At 42.9% G+C, this 11,570-nt stretch overlaps 1 protein-coding gene across 1 annotated transcript in view; it reads right to left on the bottom strand.

Moving 5' to 3' along the window:
- The window catches only part of LOC145402652 (magnesium-dependent phosphatase 1-like), a 107,004-nt gene extending 96,398 nt beyond the window's left edge, over nucleotides 1-10,606 (bottom strand). The window contains exon 1 of the mRNA XM_080274637.1: nucleotides 10,589-10,606. The gene's annotated coding sequence lies outside the window, so the exon portion shown is untranslated. The remainder of the gene's footprint in view (nucleotides 1-10,588) is intronic.
- Nucleotides 10,607-11,570: the final 964 nt, after the last annotated feature.

The following is an 11,570-nucleotide window of genomic DNA, read 5'->3' on the forward strand; positions in this document are numbered from 1 at the left end:
AGACACACAAAGGACAATACTGGGCATGAAGGTACCGAATATTGGAGTGATTCGAATGAAAACTTCATATGTTCCACTGACGGAAAGCCCACCAAGTCTAACTGCCCCACACCAGATGCTGAAAATCATTTTCATTTTTCACATATAGCATGTCTTTTCTACGTTACTACGTTTTCACATCTGATGTTGGATCATTTGTGTTTCATTACCCATACAGTAAAAATGTTGCACTACAAATCTTAGTACAACAAAAAATAACCAAAAGTGAGTCGAACAACTCCATTTTACGTTATATATATATATATATACAGTGGAATCTCAAATTTTGACTGTTTAGAATTTGATTAATCAAATTTCGATGCATTTTGGAGTGGTCTGCCTGCCTTACTTTTCGGTGCAAAGTCGCGTATTTCGATGCTCTCAGGGCCAGACTCAAACCAAAACAAGCAAAGATAATATTTTTGATGCAAACCAAAATGCTAGAAGTGAAGGAAAATTATAAGAAAAAGTATGAACCTAACCTAATATCGTATGTGACATGTGCTCTCAGAGCCAGACTCCAACCAAAACAAGCAAAGATAATATTTTTGATGTGAACCAAAATGCCAGAAGTGAAGGAAAATTATAAGAAGAATGAGCCTACTCTAACATCGTATGTGACATGTGTCATGAAGAGAATGAAAATCAACATCATTTATTCATACAGTATATGACGCATATGATGATATGGTTCCGAGACAATTCACCGTCAAGTCAATTCGCCCGTCAGATAATTCCCAGTCAAACATGGACGATTTCCTGTCAGGACAAGTCGCACCCTGGATGATTCCCTGTCATTCTATAAATATACTTATTATTAACTAATCAATACTTTAATAACTTGAAGATATAACAAGAGAAATTAAAGGAAGAGAATCAATAGTGAAAATACTAAAACAAAATGAATTACAGGTGGTAGCAAATACAGTAGGCAGAATACTGAAACAAAGAGAAGTACAGTAATTATGAATATAAGGAGCAACATAGAAATGAACAATAGAGACTGAGAAAAAAAAAAAAAGTCATGTTGTTTAAGGACAAGAGCTCCCAGATGAGAGTAGGCACCACCAACAACAAGCCATGTGCAAGGCGATGCTCTGTTGTTGGCGACCATCTTGCAACTGTCCTGCCAGCAGCCAGTCCTCTACAGCCAAATGCCGCACTTTCAGCCTGTACCTTTCACTGCAATTCAGTTGTATGTACAGTAGGCTCGCCCAGTGCGCGTCATCACAATGCGCGAGTGACCAAAAATCATAACGAAAAACCTTAAATGCGCGAGTTTACCCCACAAAACACGAGGTAGAGGCAAGAAGTGGCTTAAAAACACCATTTTCCATCAGTACGCGACCCCCCCCCCACACAACGCACCAATAGTGACCTAGAGGCTCATGGGGAAGGTGCTCAAGAGGAGTCTACAATAAGACATCGCCAATAACAGCTTCAATAATAACGTTTTCGGCAATAACAGTAAGTTAGAATAGGTACCCAGTTTCTATAATAATGATGTTTATTTCGTGAATACCAAGTTGTTATACTGCCAATACATCTATAACAAGATGAGGAATGAAACAAACAAGCAAGAAGAGATGAAGGAAATTGCCGAAAATGTGAACAGTAGCGAGGAGGAGAGGGAGGATCCTCCCCTCACCACCTCCCCTGACTCGCCCACCGCCGTCCTCCACTGCCCCACCTGACTCACCAGCCGCCTCCCTCTCCACATTCACAGCCCCACCTGACTCACCTGCTTCACCTGGCATACCTGCAACCCCCACCATAATGATGGAAGAAATGTAACATTCAACAGGCCATAAATTTCTTCGTCAAAGCCTGGAATAATACAACATTGGCAACCTTTAAACAAGCGTGGTGCGGCCGGGGTGGTGGCGGGGGCACTGTAAGTGCGTTGCCGCGCCTCAGAACTCTTGTTGTTTAAATCCATCAGGCCTGTTGTCTACTGATGTAAAGGTGACTGCCCATATTTTGTTACTGCAGCTATATCTGTAGTACAATGTCTGAAAAATTTGACCTTTTTTATGTCTCTAAGGGCCAAAAAATGTCCAGGAATTAGGGCGTACCGCCCATATGTAATTTTTCCCATGAGATTATGTATTCTCAGTGCGCGAATTCCCAGTGCGCGAAGTCGTGGACCGCCCAATCTCTCGTGCACTGTGTGAGCCTACTGTATTTTCTTTGTATTTTCGTTGCAACTTACCTGTTTCAAGATGGCAAGCAAGAGTGGTTCTTCGGGTAGCAGTGGTAATGGATGAGAGCAGCCTGGCTCCTCTAAATCTTTGCAGCCAAAGGAGAAATGGCAATACAGGAAAGGGCAGAAATACACCAAGTATACAGTTGCTGACAGTATGGCAATACAATGCAGAACTACAGTTACTTAACCACAATTATAGTTCATAAAGTTTACAGGGGGTGTGGGCAAAAAATCAAGATTTTTGGTAATTAGGTTCGGAGGCCCCGGACCCAAACTACTTATTCCCATAAGAAGTTCAGTTTAAATTTCGATTATTTGAATTTCGCGGTGATTTTTAGGTACATATGCCAATCGAAATTTGAGATTCCACTGTATATACTTATATATATATATATATATATATATAGATATATATATATATATATATATATATATATACCGTATATGGTATATATTTTAGTTAATACATGCTAACTGAAACATCTTTTTATATCTGCAAAACAGAAACCAGTAAATGCTCAAAGCCTGAATATGACTGTCACTGCCATTGAAAACTGAACAAAAGAAAGCTAAAATCAAGATTTGTTTAACTTGAGAAGCCTGTATACATTGCATTTAAAAGACTGCAAGTCATAAAACAGGAAGGCAAACTGAGAAAAGTAAAGATTCTCAATTTGACAGCTGGGCATGCGAAGGGCAAATCATACCACTTCACTCTAGCTCTACAGAACTGGAGAGGAAAGGGAGAAAGCGTATAACTAAACAGGTATGCATGCCCACTATAATGGGGGATAGATGAAGGCAGAATTCAGGAGAGCAATGATTTGTGCAATATCAGTACCAACAATAGAAAGATATGCAACATTTCAACAAAGAGAAAGGGGCTGAAGTAAGTTGCTGTGAGAAGATGGAAAATGTACAGAATGTGGTGATGTATTCCAAGTCAGGGTACAACAGGCTGCTGTACTTAGTCAACGAGAGAGAGAGAGACAGAGACAGAGAGAGAGAGAGAGATTTAAAGTAAGATTTTGCAAAATGTACATTTTACCACTAGCTACTAATTACATTTTTCAATCATCATGATACATACCAGTCCTAGTAACAACACTATGCCAATAACTTCATACAGGCACTTGGAATGATACCACATGTTCCAATTCATTCCTGACAAAGAAGTTTAAAATCTCTTATTATTGGTATGTCAAAACATTATGCTTTCAAAATCAATCTTACAGATTTTTTTTTTTTTTTTTTTTTTTTTTGTGTCCGACTCTGGGCAAAGGCTTCAGGGCCTATATCTCGGGGGCAGTAGCCTATCCCAAGGCCCAGTAGTCCTCCTCCACCTCTACATGTCACCACTTCCATCCATACTGAATACATGCTAGGGCTGTCTCATACAGGACTGGTGTACTGGTATTAGCAGGGGTATTTTTATGACATGTTGGCAGGTCATCTGGTAGATCAGGAAAGCCTGCTTTTTATGAAATTCGAATCCTTAAACTGTTCCCTGTCCCAGCCGGGATTCGAGCCTGGGTCCATCAGGACTGCAGGCCGCCTCTCTACCGATTCAGCCAACATAAAAAGATACAGCGTTTCGTTTCATTATTGAAGGCTCCAACATGCATGCATGCATCAGCCTTGGTCACCTAATAGAGGTTATCCATGCTGCTCGATCTATGGCAGCCTCCCTGTTCAGTCCCTTAACCCTGAGGTTACTCTTAATGACCTCGTCCAACGTCTTTTTCGGTCTACCCCTCACAGCCCTGCCCCCAATATTAAAACTTCTCACTTTCTGCACCCAATGATCATCCCCCAACCTCTACCTCTCCTCATCACAACACCAATACACTCCAGTCCCATCCTACCTCTCAACTCTTCCATCATAAACCTAGCCCCCCAGGCCTTGAGCGCAGGGACGCACTACACATCCACCTAATCATTGTCATTTCTGTATGTTTCAGCCTGTAAATATCCTGTTCCTTTATTGCCAAGGTCCCACTACCATACAGTATTACACTCCTAACACATGCTGCATACAAAGACCCCTTAGCACGTAGGGAGAGTCCTCTCAATGTCAGGAGAGGCAAGAGCTCCCTGAACTTCTTCCAACCACTTCTCACCCTAGCCACAGAGCCCCACCTCCACCACATAACATGTCTCCTAAATAACAAAACTCTTCCACACACTCAAGAGACTCACCAGCAAGTTCAATCCTTTCACACCTGACAATCTCCACCTGCTCTCCACGACACGCCACACACATAAAATCAGCATTATCTTGCAGTTTACCTCTAATACCATTACATCTTTTATGCACTCACTTACCACAAACACTGCATAAGATGTAATTACTTCCCACGACCTTGTGGCAAATTGCACACAGCCATTCTCCCTCTTCTTTGACAGTACCGCCACCAACCCTAGATATCATCACTTTTGTTTTATCTGAATTTACTCTTCAGCCCTTGTGCCCCATACCATCTCTCTACTTCCTAAATCTTTCCTCCACCTCCTTTTCATTCTCTGCAATCAACACCAAATAATCAGCATACAACATCTCCCATGGGAATCCATTTCTGAAGTCACATGATAGGGCTCCAAGTACCAAAAACGTGGGACTCAAAAATGACTCCTGATGCACACCCACATTCATGGAAAACTCATCACTCACATCTCCATTCACTCTTACCTGGGTGCGAGCACCCACATACATGACCATAACCACCCTAACCAGCCACTCCTCCATCCCAAGCTTTCTCATTCCCCACTTCACCTCTCTAGGGACTCTGTCAAAGGCCTTCTCCAATTCAACAAAAAACAAAGTACAGTTCCCTTTTCTTTCCTTACACTGTTGAACAATGAATATGGCATCAGTGGTCCTCCTGCCTGGTATAAACACAAACTGCATCTCATCAATATTCACTCTTTCTCTAATCATTCCTTCTAGAACTCTCTCCATTACCTTCATAATCTGATCTAAAAGCTTTATACCTCCATAATTTTCCCTTTCCAGGACATCACCCTTCCCCTTGTACACATTTCCAATTACACCCTTCAGCCAATCATCTGGGACAACACACTCATATATAATCATATTTATCAAGTCAGTGACTAACCTCACTTCTATATCTCCTGAGGCCTTCAACATTTCAGCAGTCAATCCAGACACATCTGGTGCCTTCCCCACCTGCATCCTGCCTATCGCCTCACTCACAGTAGCAGCATCAATCTATGGCCAATGGCCAAACACTGGATCTGCTGGCTCCAAACCTTCACTGTCCCAGTCAAACTCCTCATTCAACAACCAGCTATAATGCTCTCTCCATGCATCTTTAATATCCTACTATTCACCACTACCCTTCCTTCATCATTCTTCACACACACTGTTCACCTATAATATCCCATTTATCGCTCTTCACCTGACTTGCCACCTTAAATATCATATTCTTCCTTTCCACACGATTTAGGTCATCAAGTAAAAGTCTCTGACTCACACTTCGCCCTGTATACCTCTCTTCAAACCCTACACTTGGCAGCAAAGTATTCCTCCATATTACCACCCTTCTTCCATTCCCGGAAAAGCCTTTTCTCCTTAACTGCAGCTTCTACACACGCATCCCACCGCCAAGCTACTTCATGTCTTGGTGGGCCTCTTGTCCAACCGCATACTGCAGCAGTAACTCTCAAGAGGTTGTTCTTGAGGGCTCTGTACTGCTCATTAGCACCTCTGTCAATGGCTCCCTGTTCAGCCACCACTCTCCTCATCTCGCTACAGAATGCATCCCTTACTGCTTGGTTTTCCAGCTTCCATATTTTCCTCCTAGGTACATAAGTCCTCTTTTCCATCACTCGTTCTTTAAGCACCATGTCACATTTCAATAATTCATGCTGCTGCACATACTCCTCGCTTCCTATAACTTTAACACCCCTCACTAACCTCCTATCAGCCCTCCTGACCAGACAATAATCTATCTGACTGCTATTTCCCCCAGACTCGTATATAATCAATCTATCCTCTCTTTTCCTAAAATGTGTGTTGCACAGACTCATGTTCATTGCCTCCCCAAACTCTAAGTATCCTTTCTCCTCCTGCATTTCTTGTACCATTTGCACATCCCCCATGTACTCCATATCCTTGACCTGCTTCACTTACATGACTGTTTGAGTCCCCTCCCAAAACCACTAGATCATCATCTCCCATACCACCTACTACATGTACTAAGTCATCCTAAAATCAATCCTTCTCTACCTCATCCAAGCCTGCCTGTGGAGCATATAGCCTACCGACATAATAGCAATCATCATTCCACCAAACAAAATTTTCACTGCTAATATCCTATCACTTACTCTTACAACATTCATAACATATTCCACTCATTTCTCCGCAACCAACACACCCACACCCCCATATCCGTCCGCCCTCCCCTGCCAAAACAATTTATAATAGCAATCCTTCCCAACAATCTTTCTGGCTGATCCACCCCTGTACCAGACTTCCTGCAAACATGGCACATCCACCCACCTCCTACTGAATGCCTCAAGAACTTCCGCAACTCTACCCCTCAAACTTCTTACATTCCAAGAACCCACTCTCATCCCCCTGGGCGATTTAATGTCCTCAGGCTTGCTTTGAAGCTGTATTCTTGTACAGCCTTACCAGTGGCTGTGGTAGTAGCCTCAGGGCACACTACCAGGACAGCTACAGGGACACCCTCCAAGCGCACCTTGGCACTGTAACTGACCCGCCATTATGCACCCATTGATAGGGCAGCCTCCTGGGGTGCTACTCCCAGGTTCGAGCCCCTCTCTATTGGGCGGAAGTGGCAGCCTGGAAACTGCAATGCCTTGTACCCTCTAGCACAGGTTCGAGTCCCATCTCACCCCGGACGCACGATCTATGCCGGTGGAACCCCTGTCACGCCTCCCCCCAGAAGGTCCTCCACTAGGTGATGGGGGCAAAGTTTTCTGGCCATATGCCCTTGCTGGCGTCAACCCCTGTAACGTAGTAAAGCAAATTTTGTGTAGTGCATAAGACAGATGGAGGAAATGTTTGAGAGAGTATGGTGGTCTACTCTCCATGTTAGTGTCACACTGAAAAGGTCAGCAAAGGGGGATGGATAGATAGCTAGTGAAACAGGAGTTCCAGCTTTCCCTATCACCAGCATTCCCATTCCCCTTGGGAGTACCACCCTGTTCGGCCAGTGCTACAGCCTCCTCCTACTATCTACAGCATGGAAAAATAAGCAATACCGATAACACCGAATTAACTATCCTAGTAAGATCACTGTCTGCATGAAACGTATAGGTTATTTTATTACCTGACTTTTGTATCATGCCAGATCTGATTAGAATAACTAGCTACTGGTACCTTGTTTGCAGGATCTAGTAATTAAACCACTGGTGGTATTTCAAAGGAATTCTACTATCTACTGCCACACGCCTCAATCCCGTTTGGGGTGGCCACAAACAAATCGCCTCCAAGTCGCCCTGTCCCCCGCCATTTCACTGCCCTGCTCCCAACTCACACCCCCCTCTCTCATATACCTCCCCACCCCATCCCTCCATCTCATCCTCGGCCTCCCCCTCCACCTCCCTCTTCCCCCCTCCACCTCACTCACATACACTCTCTTCATCAGTCTTTCACCCTTCATCCTCTCCACATGGCCAAACCACCTCAGTGTGTTCCTCATAATGCTTCCTATCACATCCACATCCACACCACAACACTTCTTTATATCCTCATTCATCAGCCTGTCTCTCCAAGTGACTCCACAGGCTCCTTTTAAATAACTCATTTCCACTGCTCTCACTCTTGACTTGTGTCCTTTCAACAATGTCCAAGCTTCACTTCCGTACGTTAGAGTTGGTATCACAATACTGACATGTAGTAACTTTTTCACTTCCCTGTTTCTTATCACTGCTTTCAAAGAACCAGCAACCTTTCTTCCCTGCTGTACCCTTTCAAGCACTTCACCCTCCAAACCTCCATCGTTACTCATCACACTACCCAAGTACTTAAACGTACTCACATTTTCCAATTCCTCACCACCCAACCTCGCTGTACATTTACTGACTTCACCTCTCTCAAAGACCATCAATTTACTCTTCCCTACATTCACCTTTAGATTCTGTTTCTTACACACTCTCCCAAACTCATCCACCAAGCCTTGCAGCTCCCCTTCGTCTTCACTCAACAACACAGTATCATCTGCAAACAACAGTACAGGGAGTTTCCAAACACTATCCTCTCTCACCAGGGCCACTCCAACATCCACTACCCTACCTTGTACCTCTTTTATTACCCCATCCATGTACAGATTGAACAACCATGGAGACATGACACATCCCTGTTTCAACCCAACTTTCAAAGAGAAAAATTCACTTAGTTCACCATCCACACGCACTGCAGCCTTCACACCATCGTACATACTCTTCACAGCATTCAACAACCTCCGATCTACTCCATATATTCTTAACACTTTCCACAATCCTTGTCTATCCACCCTGTCATATGCTTTCTCCAAATCCATGAAAGGAATTATGACTTCTTATTGCATATAAACAATCTAGGCTATAGTTACTTTGATTAGCCTACCACAAGGAATCTTAGTACCATACCCTATATCAAAACCTTTGCAGATATTAACGAAAATGGGCTTTGAAAAATGGTACTGGTAACAGCCGATAGTAAATCCAAATACCAGTTGTTCTTCTACAGTACCAGTATCCTATTACAATGTATCTTCTAATCTGGGAAGAAATAACCACTTCTAAAAAAAAAAAAAAAAATACCGTACCATTTCACAGCAGACGAAAGAGAACTCAAGTAGCCTAATACTGTAGGCTACCAAGATGTATACCAGTATCTATATACCGGTAGTTTATAACATTGCTGGTTAGGGCCTACCAAAAGTATTATTTTAGAATTACACCCTACAATCAGACTGTAGTTAATGTTCACCATTTAGTTTATGCAATTTTAAGCAATTTCTTTCAATAAACATCTGCTTAATGTGCAAGTTAACCATGTTTTGGAGCATACTAGTAACACAGTAGCTAGTACAGGTACTGGTAGTAGTGATATAACAGTAGCAGTAGTGGCTGTAAATAGTAGTAGTAATAATAGGCGGCAGCAGTAGCAGCGGTGGCTGTAAACAGCAATAGTAACAACAACAAATAACAAGAGAGAGGGAAATATCCAGCTCCAAGCTGCTTCTGTTATTCTATTGATGTTAAACTTAGGTTAGGTTGGGTTAGGTTTGCTAGTTGGGTTAGGTTAGCTTGCTTAACTTAGCTTACCTTATCTTATGCTTGGCTGTGGTAGATATGTTCAACTTATTTTATATTAAAATAAATGTAATAAAAGAATGAGATAGGAAATGGAGAATCTCTCATCTCTGCATTTACTAAGAATGTAAAAAAAAGCAAGTACGGTAAGAGATGTTTACAGAAGAAAAAATGCTTAGAACTGCTTAAGTTTAGCAATGTGCATATTAATTCAAGTGATTGTTAGTTGGGTGTAAGTTCGAAAATTTACGAGGAAAGTGAGGTGGGTGGTGGTGACCATCATCCACACTTGACGTAATGCTGAATACTTCTTCGTTCACCTTTAGCATTCTTTTTCCATGTCTGCCCTCCTCTATCCCTATTTCTCCTATCCTTCCTGTCACCTTTTATTACTATTCCTTCCAGTTCAGAGGGTTCTCCAATAAGTAACATGTCTATTAGTTTCCTGTAACCCAGGACACTTTACAATGCTGGGTGGTATTTGAACCATATAACCAAATATGTAACGGGGTGATGCATACGGTGCCCCTGTTAACTGGACAGTATGCAAATGCGGCGTCCATCCAGGAACCAAACCTCCACAATCTTCCATGCACCTCACACTGGTGAGGCACTGTCCACCCAATGCGAACATCAGTTCACTGCATGGGACAGCCCTGCGAGACAGTTGCTTGGCTGCAGTTGATGGGTCTACTCGACCAGACAGACCAGGGTTACTCAACAACAACCAAGGTAATGAGCTACACATATTTCAACAAACTTAAGGTTCTTTCAGCTATAAAGGGCTCTGGCTATGTGCACTTCAAAACAGCAACTGAAAGATCTAGATCAACACATGCCTAATTACGTAATTAAAGAGGAATGCACGAAGCTTTAAACCTTCGAAATGATGGTCCTTTTCGAGATGGGCATTTCTGATTTTATTACCAAGCTCTGCGACGGTTGAAATAACTTTAACACATCTATAAATTATACCGTCAACATCAGCACCAATAATGTTATCATTGTCAGCGTACAATCAGTGATACACCCCAAAATATTAAAGGTGACACTTACCCGTGCACACGATACCGGCATCTAGCAACCTTGTAAACAAACTATGATGCAATCGAGTTCTGAATTAATCGGTTCAATTTACAGTTTTGTTTGAGTTTGCACTACTTCAACATTGGTGCTGAATAAACGATGCTGAGATGAGGAAAGAGTTTTTTTTAACACAAGCTGAATGCAAGTTTTGGAACAAAAAAAAATACAACTGCCGAGTCTGACTACTCGGCGCGTTTTTCGAACTCCACGCTGAAGGCACATTGCGCTTGAAGGACTGAACGTCATAGGCAACAGGCAACACAGACAGCGCAAAGACAGTTCCAGAGTTGACCCGTTCACACATGAAGGACTGGGAGCAACGGCCAACTGCACCAGAAAGCTGGACTGATAAGGTTTGTGAGTTTGTTGCCAGACGGGCGCCACGTACTGTACCCGTTGCAGCGGTGGAGGGACGCAAGCACCGAAGCAGACAGCCCAGGGGATTGTTGTGCTGTTGTTCCAGGTTCATTTGAACGTACGGTGGACTGCAGGCAGAAATTGCCCTTCCCATGCAGGTCCAGATTAACCCTATGGTACATTAGATACGGTGGTTTCATTACAGCTCACGCAACCAACCAGAATTCCAGATAATTAATCCTCACCATGGCGCCTATCTCTTGGACCTATTCCTGACAAATAACCCAGATCAGTATAGGGTTGAGGTGCTGTCACCACTTGGATCCTCCTACCACAATCTCATCAAAGCCTCATTAGTCAGTGTCCCCAAACTTCCCGGTTCTGAACCAGTCAGGGTGACCAGATGGCATTTTGATATGCAGACTGGGATGGATTTAGGAATTGTCTTGCTGATATTGCAGTACAGTCTTTCTTCTCCACGGACATCAGTTCTACCCAGTCCCACGTTAATGACTTAATACAAGCTGGTATGGATTATGTTCATACCCAGTCAACATTTTACTTAAAGATCGGATTCCTCAAAATGGTTTTACAG

Source organism: Coenobita brevimanus, chromosome 58, assembly GCF_032717465.1.
Source record: "Coenobita brevimanus isolate Jiangsu-jjx chromosome 58, ASM3271746v2, whole genome shotgun sequence".
NCBI lineage: Eukaryota > Metazoa > Arthropoda > Malacostraca > Decapoda > Coenobitidae > Coenobita > Coenobita brevimanus.